The 16,637-nt window shown below is 44.8% G+C and overlaps 1 long non-coding RNA gene and 4 other non-coding genes across 5 annotated transcripts in view; all 5 read left to right on the top strand.

The window, feature by feature from the left end:
- Nucleotides 1–16,637, top strand: part of LOC146858744 (uncharacterized) — a 350,319-nt gene that overhangs the window by 203,528 nt on the left and 130,154 nt on the right. The gene's annotated exons all lie outside the window — the stretch shown is intronic.
- Nucleotides 1,138–1,355, top strand: LOC146858772 (small nucleolar RNA U3). The gene has a single exon (XR_014980487.1). It is a non-coding gene; the product is annotated as a small nucleolar RNA U3 (small nucleolar RNA).
- On the top strand, nucleotides 6,113–6,330 carry LOC146858771 (small nucleolar RNA U3). The gene has a single exon (XR_014980455.1). It is a non-coding gene; the product is annotated as a small nucleolar RNA U3 (small nucleolar RNA).
- LOC146858770 (small nucleolar RNA U3) lies at nucleotides 11,088–11,305 on the top strand. The gene has a single exon (XR_014980485.1). It is a non-coding gene; the product is annotated as a small nucleolar RNA U3 (small nucleolar RNA).
- On the top strand, nucleotides 16,064–16,281 carry LOC146858769 (small nucleolar RNA U3). Its single transcript, XR_014980454.1, has one exon. It is a non-coding gene; the product is annotated as a small nucleolar RNA U3 (small nucleolar RNA).

Raw genomic sequence — 16,637 nt, 5'->3', positions numbered from 1 at the left:
CGTCAGAAATACTGACGTATCTGTAACTCCTTGCGACATGATGCGTCATACTGTAAATATGACGCATCCATCATGTCGCAAGAAGGGCGCACTGAGAAGTGACGCATCGCTGCTTTCACGCAGCGATGCGTCACTTCTCATAAATGAGGCCCTCTGTTTCCACGCCTGCAACCTTGCCTGGTCGCTTCTCATGCACTAGCCATCAGTGTCACTCTTTCGGCAGATTGACAGTTCATAAGCTGGATCAAATATTCTGATTGAAAACCGTCTTCTTGCTCAGTCTTGTGGAACCTGCAGTTTTGTAAAGAGTTTTCCCAATTTTCCCTCGTGTAAAGCATTGCAGTAATCAAAACGAGTGCAAATGACGCTTTGCCTCTGAACATGTGAATCGCTTTTCAGATAGGAAGTGGAACATCTCGCAAAGATATTTTAGGATGAAACTTCCAGAAAAATCCCAGTCTTGGCTCGAGCATCAAAATCAAGGCTTTGAGAATAGTTCCTAGGCCACCTTCAGTTTTGGCACCGTATGATGTGGAATCAGAGCGCGGGTGCGGCTTTGCTTCGACAGAGTAAGTGCTCTGGTGATTCTGTCTGATCTGTAGTAAAACACATTCTTCGCGCAGTCTGACTATGCACAGCCATCTTGAAACGGTAAAGGTGCTCATTTAGTGCAGTGCAGAAAACTGTGGAAGTAACGCTGGATTGTCTTTGCTGTGAGTTTGGTTCTCTTCATTTTTCAATAAGTACAAATGTGTTTGTTGCTGTGAGCGAAAGCACGAAACAAAACTATGCCTACGCTCTGTTTACCTGTTTGAAAATTAAACTTTCACACTGTAAGTCCTCTGTCTGTTTCGGGAGCAGCGAGCAGGGAATCCGTGTGTGTCAGGAAAAGGCAGGCTGAATGTGATTGGTTGCTGATTTCGATTATGCAGATTTTTAAATTAGTGCGTCACCGAGGATCTATTGAGAATGCTTTACTGTGAAGAAAGCGTCTGCCCGTGCATCTTTAGATTGTTATTTTTATGGTGTTATACATCTATATGTTTTTGTTGGAGTTGATGATGCCGAACGTTTGCTTACCGTACCTAAGAAGGGTTTCTACTTTTTCTGTGCGTGTGAGCTGCAGTCACATGGGTTAAGACTATACTTTCAGGGATCATTTCTATAGTTCTTAACTGAGGAAATGTGTTCGAAAGTGTCTGGTCTTCGCTAACCACGAGGAAGATTTGTAGTGTTCCCTTCTGAGCGCAAAGCGAGTGAACAGTGTTGCATTTATGCAGCTGCTGTTTGCTATTGATGACCGTTCCTCTCTTCCTTACAGGAGAGCTGGAGGAAGGAAACACAAACTGAGTGGTTAGCCCCTTATTATAGTATAAGAAAGTTCAATGTAGTCGGTTCTGTATTTCGGATCCTTGTTGCTGGCTTTGTTTATTAGTGGGTTTATGCACGTGGGGTGAAAACGTTTCAATTTTCCTGCACTTGGTTTTGGGGCAGGTGTTTAATCGAAAAGTATGTCTTCTCTTTAATTTGGTACATTTGATTTTCAAACGCGCAAGGAGGATTTTTCAAATGGACCCTGGACAGATTTATCAAACCTTTCACGCAATGCAGCTAGACAACTTGCCGGGCTGCCATGCCTGAAAAGGAGAGGGCAGAATACATAGAAAGAGGACAAAACGGGGAGAAATAAAGCTATTTCTCCTCGTGGCGCCTCTGTTGGGAAAGCGTACACTGTTGACGCAGTCCCCGGTTTATTACTCTCAGTAAATCTGGGAATGCGTAGAAAAGCATGGGTGGATGGAAACACCCACTCTCCACCCATTTAACGCATTCTCGGCGCAGAGTAACGCAAAGCAGCGAGTTGCCGCTGCCTTGCGTTTTTCGGGATCATAGGTCTCGCAGACATTTTCCAGGGGGCCAAAAAGTTTGGCCTGTCATGTGACCCAAGGCCGCATTGATGCCAGCAGGGTGGCAGATGTTGTCCATGTATAATAGCAACCCAGGCCGCACAGACGGTGAACATAAGAAGTGACTTACCTCCTGGTTCACTATTTCCATTGCAGGGTTGGAGGAAGCATGAATGTTTTTAAATACTTCTCAATGCACTGATATACTGAGGCGAAACGCTTCCGCATGTTGAAGGAATGCACTTTTTAAAAGATTTTTTTTTAGAGACTTTCACATTTCTTTCCCGTTTTTTTGCAAGATGTTTTTAAAAAAGAATGTGTTCCTTAAGTTCAGTGGTGCAGGACACCTTCACTTCTTTTCTTTTACTTTAGTTAATAAGTTAGTTTAATTGTAAATAAATGCTTGGCCCTTTAATTTCCATCTTTCGGACTATTAGTGCTCCATCAGGTAAACAGCAGCCCGGTGCTGCTGTACACCAGGGAGCCGCATGTAAAGGTCAGGAGAGCTGCTTGCGGCCCCTGGGCCATACTTTGAGTATCACTGCTCTAGATTTACTAAGGCATGCAAAGCCACTCAAGGTGGCCTTCCGCGTCTTAGTAAATCTTAGTGAAGCCCTGGCGTTGCCTAACGCTGTTTTGCATGTCGCAATGACAACACAAGAGCTTCATAAATCTGGGCCCATTCTGTATGGGCTATCTTTAGAGCTTAGACTTCTGCCAGGCAATTAGTGCTGCACAATGATTTATCGCTGTGCCAAATTGACTGTTGCAAGGGGCTTTCTAATGCTTTTTAGGCTTTTTAGACTAAAACCAAGAGTAACACCATGGTCACAGGTCCAAAAACGTACAAGGCCACAGCGGATCTTAGACTGGTGCGGATGAAGAACGCCTTCTTGGGCATTTGCTACGTTTTTGTGCTGGCACTGCCGTGGCAGAAATTTGCGTAACCGTAAAGGCTTGCGTCTGTTTACTTACCGTCACAAAAGCCCTTCTTGGCATCGCAAAACAGTGCATCTCCCCACGAGCGCTAGCACACCCGTTAGTGTATCAAGGGCTTGGTGTCTTAGACTATTGAAATTTTGCAAGATTTATTTGAGAGGGTGAAGTTGCAGCGATCAAATAATGGTGGGAATGAGCCACCTGCTCTAACGTTCTAGCGAATGTCATTATTGTGGCGTTCCCCTGTTTAATTTAGAGAATTGCTACATCATTGACCGGAAAGTTGAGATATCATTATAGCCGTTCTGCCTCGTCTATCACATTGGTTAAATTCTCTGTTCCCCTCGCTTTTGTCAATATCTCGACCAAGAGATCATTTAATGATAATTGTAGCCCCCCGTAATGTTGTCATATGGAATATTAGAACGCTGGGAACTTGAGAGCTATATGGAGATAATGGGAATGTCAGCTACTGGTAAACTGTATTTTTTTTTTTTTAAACCCTGCACTTTGAAAGTTCTAAAGCTGTGATGCGTAGAACCGCAGATGACACCCTTTTGGATTGCCAACATGCCCTAAAGCCAGGGAAACAATGTGGCTGGGTTGGCGGTATAACATGAATTGGTGAAGTTGGTGGTCTGACGGCAGGCCGGGTGAGTGCCTCCAATCTTCACCTCATCTTGTCTTTGTAAAGGTTGGGCGTAGCCCGACGTCCCTCCCAGCCATGGATCGCATTATTAATCAAAAACGAAAAAATGACCCTAAATTGTGGTAGCCTTCTAGCCTGCCGCAAGAGGCCATGTGGACCGTTTCTGGTCCCCTTCCTTCATTTTTGCTCTTGCCTTCAAATTTAACCTAGCATGGCGAAGCAAGGCTTTAGTTAGTGGCTTAGACCACAGCGGCAGGTTTTAAGACTATATCTTATCTGCTGAGAGCTTGGCCAGGTGGCGGTACAAAATGCTGCTGTGATGTCCTCCTGTGCCATTGGGACAGATTAGCATAGCGTTATAAAAAGTTTCGTCTTGATATGTAATGAAAGAAGAAGTTGGAAATAGTGTTTGTAGGTGTCACAAAGTTGTTGCAGAAAATTCCTGATCTGAACAGGAAGGGAACAGACAGAGTTGCGTTTGTGGAACAGCTAGCTGCTATAAATAAATGTTCCTTTCTTCATTTGAGGAAGGGCTGGAAGACGGAAACAAACACTGAAATGTTCCGTTCCTATTCTGATGAATATTAGGATCAAACCTGTCCCGACAAGTATTGATTCCCCAGTGAGCGAAATCCTCTGTACAAGAAACATAAACCGTATTTTGGATACTTCCGTAGTGCAGAGTTGCCTAAAGGTTGTAGGGCCTGGAAAAGCTGCATACGTTGAAACCGGGTGGTAAGACGAGGTGTTGTTCATGTCAACGCTTTCTTGGATCGCCAGGCATTCAGAGTTCATCTCAAAGTGATCATTTCCGTTATATTCCGTTGCGACTGGATACCCCGCGGGGTCATTAGCGCGCTCTGTAAACACTGATTGATAGGTCTTGCGGGAGGTCTTTCACGACGTGTGACCCCTGGTCGAATGCCATCGTCTTGTTAGACTCTTAGATGTGAACTGGGGAAGAGTACCTTTGTTCGGGAGACTGAAGACATTTCATTGCCATACATATGGTCTGTGGTGCAACTTTTTAAAATGTAAAGGTCGTTGGTTGCTACACCTTCCGCGGCTCATTTATGAGTCCTTGCGTCACTTTTGCGCTGCCGGTGCGTCACTTTTTGTGACGCACCAGCGGCGTAAAAATAGGACCTTGTTGCACCATATTTACAAAGTGACGCATCTAGGTAGATGCGTCACTTTGTAAACCCCTGCGCTATATTATACCTGCGTCAGGTATAATGTAAGCAGGGTGGGCGGTCCCACGTAAGTAAGCATTGTAGAAGTGACGCAGTGAAATCTATGAGATTTCACTGCGCCACTTCTAGGGTGCAAATGCGTCAATATTACGCCTGCCTCACAGCAGGCGTAAGACTGACGCAGGCCCTTTCACATGGGGCTTGCCCCATGTGAAAGGACACATTGCTGGAGTTGCGTCACTTTTGTGACACACTCCAGCAATGCGTCACTTTTGCGCCTACAGATACGTCAGAAATACTGACGTATCTGTAACTCCTTGCGACATGATGCGTCATACTGTAAATATGACGCATCCATCACTTCTCAAGAAGGGCGCACTGAGAAGTGACGCATCGCTGCTTTCACGCAGCGATGCGTCACTTCTCATAAATGAGGCCCTCTGTTTCCACGCCTGCAACCTTGCCTGGTCGCTTCTCATGCACTAGCCATCAGTGTCACTCTTTCGGCAGATTGACAGTTCATAAGCTGGATCAAATATTCTGATTGAAAACCGTCTTCTTGCTCAGTCTTGTGGAACCTGCAGTTTTTTGAAGAGTTTTCCCAATTTTCCCTCGTGTAAAGCATTGCAGTAATCAAAACGAGTGCAAATGACGCTTTGCCTCTGAACATGTGAATCGCTTTTCAGATAGGAAGTGGAACATCTCGCAAAGATATTTTAGGATGAAACTTCCAGAAAAATCCCAGTCTTGGCTCGAGCATCAAAATCAAGGCTTTGAGAATAGTTCCTAGGCCACCTACAGTTTTGGCACCGTATGATGTGGAATCAGAGCGCGGGTGCGGCTTTGCTTCGACAGAGTAAGTGCTCTGGTGATTCTGTCTGATCTGTAGTAAAACACATTCTTCGCGCAGTCTGACTATGCACAGCCATCTTGAAACGGTAAAGGTGCTCATTTAGTGCAGTGCAGAAAACTGTGGAAGTAACGCTGGATTGTCTTTGCTGTGAGTTTGGTTCTCTTCATTTTTCAATAAGTACAAATGTGTTTGTTGCTGTGAGCGAAAGCACGAAACAAAACTATGCCTACGCTCTGTTTACCTGTTTGAAAATTAAACTTTCACACTGTAAGTCCTCTGTCTGTTTCGGGAGCAGCGAGCAGGGAATCCGTGTGTGTCAGGAAAAGGCAGGCTGATTGTGATTGGTTGCTGATTTCGATTATGCAGATTTTTAAATTAGTGCGTCACCGAGGATCTATTGAGAATGCTTTACTGTGAAGAAAGCGTCTGCCCGTGCATCTTTAGATTGTTATTTTTATGGTGTTATACATCTATATGTTTTTGTTGGAGTTGATGATGCCGAACGTTTGCATACCGTACCTAAGAAGGGTTTCTACTTTTTCTGTGCGTGTGAGCTGCAGTCACATGGGTTAAGACTATACTTTCAGGGATCATTTCTATAGTTCTTAACTGAGGAAATGTGTTCGAAAGTGTCTGGTCTTCGCTAACCACGAGGAAGATTTGTAGTGTTCCCTTCTGAGCGCGAAGCGAGTGAACAGTGTTGCATTTATGCAGCTGCTGTTTGCTATTGATGACCGTTCCTCTCTCCCTTACAGGAGAGCTGGAGGAAGGAAACACAAACTGAGTGGTTAGCCCCTTATTATAGTATAAGAAAGTTCAATGTAGTCGGTTCTGTATTTCGGATCCTTGTTGCTGGCTTTGTTTATTAGTGGGTTTATGCACGTGGGGTGAAAACGTTTCAATTTTTCTGCACTTGGTTTTGGGGCATGTGTTTAATCGAAAAGTATGTCTTCTCTTTAATTTGGTACATTTGATTTTCAAACGCGCAAGGAGGATTTTTCAAATGGACCCTGGACAGATTTATCAAACCTTTCACGCAATGCAGCTAGACAACTTGCCGGGCTGCCATGCCTGAAAAGGAGAGGCCAGAATACATAGAAAGAGGACAAAACGGGGAGAAATAAAGCTATTTCTCCTCGTGGCGCCTCTGTTGGGAAAGCGTACACTGTTGACGCAGTCCCCGGTTTATTACTCTCAGTAAATCTGGGAATGCGTAGAAAAGCATGGGTGGATGGAAACACCCACTCTCCACCCATTTAACGCATTCTCGGCGCAGAGTAACGCAAAGCAGCGAGTTGCCGCTGCCTTGCGTTTTTCGGGATCATAGGTCTCGCAGACATTTTCCAGGGGGCCAAAAAGTTTGGCCTGTCATGTGACCCAAGGCCGCATTGATGCCAGCAGGGTGGCAGATGTTGTCCATGTATAATAGCAACCCAGGCCGCACAGACGGTGAACATAACAAGTGACTTACCTCCTGGTTCACTATTTCCATTGCAGGGTTGGAGGAAGCATGAATGTTTTTAAATACTTCTCAATGCACTGATATACTGAGGCGAAACGCTTCCGCATGTTGAAGGAATGCACTTTTTAAAAGATTTTTTTTTAGAGACTTTCACATTTCTTTCCCGTTTTTTTGCAAGATGTTTTTAAAAAAGAATGTGTTCCTTAAGTTCAGTGGTGCAGGACACCTTCACTTCTTTTCTTTTACTTTAGTTAATAAGTTAGTTTAATTGTAAATAAATGCTTGGCCCTTTAATTTCCATCTTTCGGACTATTAGTGCTCCATCAGGTAAACAGCAGCCCGGTGCTGCTGTACACCAGGGAGCCGCATGTAAAGGTCAGGAGAGCTGCTTGCGGCCCCTGGGCCATACTTTGAGTATCACTGCTCTAGATTTACTAAGCCATGCAAAGCCACTCAAGGTGGCCTTCCGCGTCTTAGTAAATCTTAGTGAAGCCCTGGCGTTGCCTAACGCTGTTTTGCATGTCGCAATGACAACACAAGAGCTTCATAAATCTGGGCCCATTCTGTATGGGCTATCTTTAGAGCTTAGACTTCTGCCAGGCAATTAGTGCTGCACAATGATTTATCGCTGTGCCAAATTGACTGTTGCAAGGGGCTTTCTAATGCTTTTTAGGCTTTTTAGACTAAAACCAAGAGTAACACCATGGTCACAGGTCCAAAAACGTACAAGGCCACAGCGGATCTTAGACTGGTGCGGATGAAGAACGCCTTCTTGGGCATTTGCTACGTTTTTGTGCTGGCACTGCCGTGGCAGAAATTTGCGTAACCGTAAAGGCTTGCGTCTGTTTACTTACCGTCACAAAAGCCCTTCTTGGCATCGCAAAACAGTGCATCTCCCCACGAGCGCTAGCACACCCGTTAGTGTATCAAGGGCTTGGTGTCTTAGACTATTGGAATTTTGCAAGATTTATTTGAGAGGGTGAAGTTGCAGCGATCAAATAATGGTGGGAATGAGCCACCTGCTCTAACGTTCTAGCGAATGTCATTATTGTGGCGTTCCCCTGTTTAATTTAGAGAATTGCTACATCATTGACCGGAAAGTTGAGATATCATTATAGCCGTTCTGCCTCGTCTATCACATTGGTTAAATTCTCTATTCTCCACGTTTTTGTCAATATCTCGACCAAGAGATCATTTAATGATAATTGTAGCCCCCCGTAATGTTGTCATATGGAATATTAGAACGCTGGGAACTTGAGAGCTATATAGAGATAATGGGAATGTCAGCTACTGGTAAACTGTATTTTTTTTTTTTTAAACCCTGCGCTTTGAAAGTTCTAAAGCTGTGATGCGTAGAACCGCAGATGACACCCTTTTGGATTGCCAACATGCCCAAAAGCCAGGGAAACAATGTGGCTGGGTTGGCGGTATAACATGAATTGGTGAAGTTGGTGGTCTGACGGCAGGCCGGGTGAGTGCCTCCAATCTTCACCTCATCTTGTCTTTGTAAAGGTTGGGCGTAGCCCGACGTCCCTCCCAGCCATGGATCGCATTATTAATCAAAAACGAAAAAATGACCCTAAATTGTGGTAGCCTTCTAGCCTGCCGCAAGAGGCCATGTGGACCGTTTCTGGTCCCCTTCCTTCATTTTTGCTCTTGCCTTCAAATTTAACCTAGCATGGCGAAGCAAGGCTTTAGTTAGTGGCTTAGACCACAGCGGCAGGTTTTAAGACTATATCTTATCTGCTGAGAGCTTGGCCAGGTGGCGGTACAAAATGCTGCTGTGATGTCCTCCTGTGCCATTGGGACAGATTAGCATAGCGTTATAAAAAGTTTCGTCTTGATATGTAATGAAAGAAGAAGTTGGAAATAGTGTTTGTAGGTGTCACAAAGTTGTTGCAGAAAATTCCTGATCTGAACAGGAAGGGAACGGACAGAGTTGCGTTTGTGGAACAGCTAGCTGCTATAAATAAATGTTCCTTTCTTCATTTGAGGAAGGGCTGGAAGACGGAAACAAACACTGAAATGTTCCGTTCCTATTCTGATGAATATTAGGATCAAAACTGTCCCGACAAGTATTGATTCCCCAGTGAGCGAAATCCTCTGTACAAGAAACATAAACCGTATTTTGGATACTTCCGTAGTGCAGAGTTGCCTAAAGGTTGTAGGGCCTGGAAAAGCTGCATACGTTGAAACCGGGTGGTAAGACGAGGTGTTGTTCATGTCAACGCTTTCTTGGATCGCCAGGCATTCAGAGTTCATCTCAAAGTGATCATTTCCGTTAAATTCCGTTGCGACTGGATACCCCGCGGGGTCATTAGCGCGCTCTGTAAACACTGATTGATAGGTCTTGCGGGAGGTCTTTCACGACGTGTGACCCCTGGTCGAATGCCATCGTCTTGTTAGACTCTTAGATGTGAACTGGGGAAGAGTACCTTTGTTCGGGAGACTGAAGACATTTCATTGCCATACATATGGTCTGTGGTGCAACTTTTTAAAATGTAAAGGTCGTTGGTTGCTACACCTTCCGCGGCTCATTTATGAGTCCTTGTGTCACTTTTGCGCTGCCGGTGCGTCACTTTTTGTGACGCACCAGCGGCGTAAAAATAGGACCTTGTTGCACCATATTTACAAAGTGACGCATCTAGGTAGATGCGTCACTTTGTAAACCCCTGCGCTATATTATACCTGCGTCAGGTATAATGTAAGCAGGGTGGGCGGTCCCACGTAAGTAAGCATTGTAGAAGTGACGCAGTGAAATCTATGAGATTTCACTGCGCCACTTCTAGGGTGCAAATGCGTCAATATTACGCCTGCCTCACAGCAGGCGTAAGACTGACGCAGGCCCTTTCACATGGGGCTTGCCCCATGTGAAAGGACACATTGCTGGAGTTGCGTCACTTTTGTGACACACTCCAGCAATGCGTCACTTTTGCGCCTACAGATACGTCAGAAATACTGACGTATCTGTAACTCCTTGCGACATGATGCGTCATACTGTAAATATGACGCATCCATCATGTCGCAAGAAGGGCGCACTGAGAAGTGACGCATCGCTGCTTTCACGCAGCGATGCGTCACTTCTCATAAATGAGGCCCTCTGTTTCCACGCCTGCAACCTTGCCTGGTCGCTTCTCATGCACTAGCCATCAGTGTCACTCTTTCGGCAGATTGACAGTTCATAAGCTGGATCAAATATTCTGATTGAAAACCGTCTTCTTGCTCAGTCTTGTGGAACCTGCAGTTTTGTAAAGAGTTTTCCCAATTTTCCCTCGTGTAAAGCATTGCAGTAATCAAAACGAGTGCAAATGACGCTTTGCCTCTGAACATGTGAATCGCTTTTCAGATAGGAAGTGGAACATCTCGCAAAGATATTTTAGGATGAAACTTCCAGAAAAATCCCAGTCTTGGCTCGAGCATCAAAATCAAGGCTTTGAGAATAGTTCCTAGGCCACCTTCAGTTTTGGCACCGTATGATGTGGAATCAGAGCGCGGGTGCGGCTTTGCTTCGACAGAGTAAGTGCTCTGGTGATTCTGTCTGATCTGTAGTAAAACACATTCTTCGCGCAGTCTGACTATGCACAGCCATCTTGAAACGGTAAAGGTGCTCATTTAGTGCAGTGCAGAAAACTGTGGAAGTAACGCTGGATTGTCTTTGCTGTGAGTTTGGTTCTCTTCATTTTTCAATAAGTACAAATGTGTTTGTTGCTGTGAGCGAAAGCACGAAACAAAACTATGCCTACGCTCTGTTTACCTGTTTGAAAATTAAACTTTCACACTGTAAGTCCTCTGTCTGTTTCGGGAGCAGCGAGCAGGGAATCCGTGTGTGTCAGGAAAAGGCAGGCTGAATGTGATTGGTTGCTGATTTTGATTATGCAGATTTTTAAATTAGTGCGTCACCGAGGATCTATTGAGAATGCTTTACTGTGAAGAAAGCGTCTGCCCGTGCATCTTTAGATTGTTATTTTTATGGTGTTATACATCTATATGTTTTTGTTGGAGTTGATGATGCCGAACGTTTGCTTACCGTACCTAAGAAGGGTTTCTACTTTTTCTGTGCGTGTGAGCTGCAGTCACATGGGTTAAGACTATACTTTCAGGGATCATTTCTATAGTTCTTAACTGAGGAAATGTGTTCGAAAGTGTCTGGTCTTCGCTAACCACGAGGAAGATTTGTAGTGTTCCCTTCTGAGCGCAAAGCGAGTGAACAGTGTTGCATTTATGCAGCTGCTGTTTGCTATTGATGACCGTTCCTCTCTTCCTTACAGGAGAGCTGGAGGAAGGAAACACAAACTGAGTGGTTAGCCCCTTATTATAGTATAAGAAAGTTCAATGTAGTCGGTTCTGTATTTCGGATCCTTGTTGCTGGCTTTGTTTATTAGTGGGTTTATGCACGTGGGGTGAAAACGTTTCAATTTTCCTGCACTTGGTTTTGGGGCAGGTGTTTAATCGAAAAGTATGTCTTCTCTTTAATTTGGTACATTTGATTTTCAAACGCGCAAGGAGGATTTTTCAAATGGACCCTGGACAGATTTATCAAACCTTTCACGCAATGCAGCTAGACAACTTGCCGGGCTGCCATGCCTGAAAAGGAGAGGGCAGAATACATAGAAAGAGGACAAAACGGGGAGAAATAAAGCTATTTCTCCTCGTGGCGCCTCTGTTGGGAAAGCGTACACTGTTGACGCAGTCCCCGGTTTATTACTCTCAGTAAATCTGGGAATGCGTAGAAAAGCATGGGTGGATGGAAACACCCACTCTCCACCCATTTAACGCATTCTCGGCGCAGAGTAACGCAAAGCAGCGAGTTGCCGCTGCCTTGCGTTTTTCGGGATCATAGGTCTCGCAGACATTTTCCAGGGGGCCAAAAAGTTTGGCCTGTCATGTGACCCAAGGCCGCATTGATGCCAGCAGGGTGGCAGATGTTGTCCATGTATAATAGCAACCCAGGCCGCACAGACGGTGAACATAAGAAGTGACTTACCTCCTGGTTCACTATTTCCATTGCAGGGTTGGAGGAAGCATGAATGTTTTTAAATACTTCTCAATGCACTGATATACTGAGGCGAAACGCTTCCGCATGTTGAAGGAATGCACTTTTTAAAAGATTTTTTTTTAGAGACTTTCACATTTCTTTCCCGTTTTTTTGCAAGATGTTTTTAAAAAAGAATGTGTTCCTTAAGTTCAGTGGTGCAGGACACCTTCACTTCTTTTCTTTTACTTTAGTTAATAAGTTAGTTTAATTGTAAATAAATGCTTGGCCCTTTAATTTCCATCTTTCGGACTATTAGTGCTCCATCAGGTAAACAGCAGCCCGGTGCTGCTGTACACCAGGGAGCCGCATGTAAAGGTCAGGAGAGCTGCTTGCGGCCCCTGGGCCATACTTTGAGTATCACTGCTCTAGATTTACTAAGGCATGCAAAGCCACTCAAGGTGGCCTTCCGCGTCTTAGTAAATCTTAGTGAAGCCCTGGCGTTGCCTAACGCTGTTTTGCATGTCGCAATGACAACACAAGAGCTTCATAAATCTGGGCCCATTCTGTATGGGCTATCTTTAGAGCTTAGACTTCTGCCAGGCAATTAGTGCTGCACAATGATTTATCGCTGTGCCAAATTGACTGTTGCAAGGGGCTTTCTAATGCTTTTTAGGCTTTTTAGACTAAAACCAAGAGTAACACCATGGTCACAGGTCCAAAAACGTACAAGGCCACAGCGGATCTTAGACTGGTGCGGATGAAGAACGCCTTCTTGGGCATTTGCTACGTTTTTGTGCTGGCACTGCCGTGGCGGAAATTTGCGTAACCGTAAAGGCTTGCGTCTGTTTACTTACCGTCACAAAAGCCCTTCTTGGCATCGCAAAACAGTGCATCTCCCCACGAGCGCTAGCACACCCGTTAGTGTATCAAGGGCTTGGTGTCTTAGACTATTGAAATTTTGCAAGATTTATTTGAGAGGGTGAAGTTGCAGCGATCAAATAATGGTGGGAATGAGCCACCTGCTCTAACGTTCTAGCGAATGTCATTATTGTGGCGTTCCCCTGTTTAATTTAGAGAATTGCTACATCATTGACCGGAAAGTTGAGATATCATTATAGCCGTTCTGCCTCGTCTATCACATTGGTTAAATTCTCTGTTCCCCTCGCTTTTGTCAATATCTCGACCAAGAGATCATTTAATGATAATTGTAGCCCCCCGTAATGTTGTCATATGGAATATTAGAACGCTGGGAACTTGAGAGCTATATGGAGATAATGGGAATGTCAGCTACTGGTAAACTGTATTTTTTTTTTTTTAAACCCTGCACTTTGAAAGTTCTAAAGCTGTGATGCGTAGAACCGCAGATGACACCCTTTTGGATTGCCAACATGCCCTAAAGCCAGGGAAACAATGTGGCTGGGTTGGCGGTATAACATGAATTGGTGAAGTTGGTGGTCTGACGGCAGGCCGGGTGAGTGCCTCCAATCTTCACCTCATCTTGTCTTTGTAAAGGTTGGGCGTAGCCCGACGTCCCTCCCAGCCATGGATCGCATTATTAATCAAAAACGAAAAAATGACCCTAAATTGTGGTAGCCTTCTAGCCTGCCGCAAGAGGCCATGTGGACCGTTTCTGGTCCCCTTCCTTCATTTTTGCTCTTGCCTTCAAATTTAACCTAGCATGGCGAAGCAAGGCTTTAGTTAGTGGCTTAGACCACAGCGGCAGGTTTTAAGACTATATCTTATCTGCTGAGAGCTTGGCCAGGTGGCGGTACAAAATGCTGCTGTGATGTCCTCCTGTGCCATTGGGACAGATTAGCATAGCGTTATAAAAAGTTTCGTCTTGATATGTAATGAAAGAAGAAGTTGGAAATAGTGTTTGTAGGTGTCACAAAGTTGTTGCAGAAAATTCCTGATCTGAACAGGAAGGGAACAGACAGAGTTGCGTTTGTGGAACAGCTAGCTGCTATAAATAAATGTTCCTTTCTTCATTTGAGGAAGGGCTGGAAGACGGAAACAAACACTGAAATGTTCCGTTCCTATTCTGATGAATATTAGGATCAAACCTGTCCCGACAAGTATTGATTCCCCAGTGAGCGAAATCCTCTGTACAAGAAACATAAACCGTATTTTGGATACTTCCGTAGTGCAGAGTTGCCTAAAGGTTGTAGGGCCTGGAAAAGCTGCATACGTTGAAACCGGGTGGTAAGACGAGGTGTTGTTCATGTCAACGCTTTCTTGGATCGCCAGGCATTCAGAGTTCATCTCAAAGTGATCATTTCCGTTATATTCCGTTGCGACTGGATACCCCGCGGGGTCATTAGCGCGCTCTGTAAACACTGATTGATAGGTCTTGCGGGAGGTCTTTCACGACGTGTGACCCCTGGTCGAATGCCATCGTCTTGTTAGACTCTTAGATGTGAACTGGGGAAGAGTACCTTTGTTCGGGAGACTGAAGACATTTCATTGCCATACATATGGTCTGTGGTGCAACTTTTTAAAATGTAAAGGTCGTTGGTTGCTACACCTTCCGCGGCTCATTTATGAGTCCTTGCGTCACTTTTGCGCTGCCGGTGCGTCACTTTTTGTGACGCACCAGCGGCGTAAAAATAGGACCTTGTTGCACCATATTTACAAAGTGACGCATCTAGGTAGATGCGTCACTTTGTAAACCCCTGCGCTATATTATACCTGCGTCAGGTATAATGTAAGCAGGGTGGGCGGTCCCACGTAAGTAAGCATTGTAGAAGTGACGCAGTGAAATCTATGAGATTTCACTGCGCCACTTCTAGGGTGCAAATGCGTCAATATTACGCCTGCCTCACAGCAGGCGTAAGACTGACGCAGGCCCTTTCACATGGGGCTTGCCCCATGTGAAAGGACACATTGCTGGAGTTGCGTCACTTTTGTGACACACTCCAGCAATGCGTCACTTTTGCGCCTACAGATACGTCAGAAATACTGACGTATCTGTAACTCCTTGCGACATGATGCGTCATACTGTAAATATGACGCATCCATCACTTCTCAAGAAGGGCGCACTGAGAAGTGACGCATCGCTGCTTTCACGCAGCGATGCGTCACTTCTCATAAATGAGGCCCTCTGTTTCCACGCCTGCAACCTTGCCTGGTCGCTTCTCATGCACTAGCCATCAGTGTCACTCTTTCGGCAGATTGACAGTTCATAAGCTGGATCAAATATTCTGATTGAAAACCGTCTTCTTGCTCAGTCTTGTGGAACCTGCAGTTTTGTGAAGAGTTTTCCCAATTTTCCCTCGTGTAAAGCATTGCAGTAATCAAAACGAGTGCAAATGACGCTTTGCCTCTGAACATGTGAATCGCTTTTCAGATAGGAAGTGGAACATCTCGCAAAGATATTTTAGGATGAAACTTCCAGAAAAATCCCAGTCTTGGCTCGAGCATCAAAATCAAGGCTTTGAGAATAGTTCCTAGGCCACCTACAGTTTTGGCACCGTATGATGTGGAATCAGAGCGCGGGTGCGGCTTTGCTTCGACAGAGTAAGTGCTCTGGTGATTCTGTCTGATCTGTAGTAAAACACATTCTTCGCGCAGTCTGACTATGCACAGCCATCTTGAAACGGTAAAGGTGCTCATTTAGTGCAGTGCAGAAAACTGTGGAAGTAACGCTGGATTGTCTTTGCTGTGAGTTTGGTTCTCTTCATTTTTCAATAAGTACAAATGTGTTTGTTGCTGTGAGCGAAAGCACGAAACAAAACTATGCCTACGCTCTGTTTACCTGTTTGAAAATTAAACTTTCACACTGTTAAGTCCTCTGTCTGTTTCGGGAGCAGCGAGCAGGGAATCCGTGAGTGTCAGGAAAAGGCAGGCTGAATGTGATTGGTTGCTGATTTCGATTATGCAGATTTTTAAATTAGTGCGTCACCGAGGATCTATTGAGAATGCTTTACTGTGAAGAAAGCGTCTGCCCGTGCATCTTTAGATTGTTATTTTTATGGTGTTATATATCTATATGTTTTTGTTGGAGTTGATGATGCCGAACGTTTGCTTACCGTACCTAAGAAGGGTTTCTACTTTTTCTGTGCGTGTGAGCTGCAGTCACATGGGTTAAGACTATACTTTCAGGGATCATTTCTATAGTTCTTAACTGAGGAAATGTGTTCGAAAGTGTCTGGTCTTCGCTAACCACGAGGAAGATTTGTAGTGTTCCCTTCTGAGCGCGAAGCGAGTGAACAGTGTTGCATTTATGCAGCTGCTGTTTGCTATTGATGACCGTTCCTCTCTCCCTTACAGGAGAGCTGGAGGAAGGAAACACAAACTGAGTGGTTAGCCCCTTATTATAGTATAAGAAAGTTCAATGTAGTCGGTTCTGTATTTCGGATCCTTGTTGCTGGCTTTGTTTATTAGTGGGTTTATGCACGTGGGGTGAAAACGTTTCAATTTTCCTGCACTTGGTTTTGGGGCAGGTGTTTAATCGAAAAGTATGTCTTCTCTTTAATTTGGTACATTTGATTTTCAAACGCGCAAGGAGGATTTTTCAAATGGACCCTGGACAGATTTAACAAACCTTTCACGCAATGCAGCTAGACAACTTGCCGGGCTGCCATGCCTGAAAAGGAGAGGGCAGAATACATAGAAAGAGGACAAAACGGGGAGAAATAAAGCTATTTCTCCTCGTGGCGC

This window comes from Triturus cristatus, chromosome 3_2 (genome assembly GCF_964204655.1).
Source record: "Triturus cristatus chromosome 3_2, aTriCri1.1, whole genome shotgun sequence".
Taxonomy (NCBI): Eukaryota; Metazoa; Chordata; class Amphibia; order Caudata; family Salamandridae; genus Triturus; species Triturus cristatus.
Note: the sequence above shows the minus strand (reverse complement) of the source record. Positions and strands in the feature narration are given on the sequence as shown.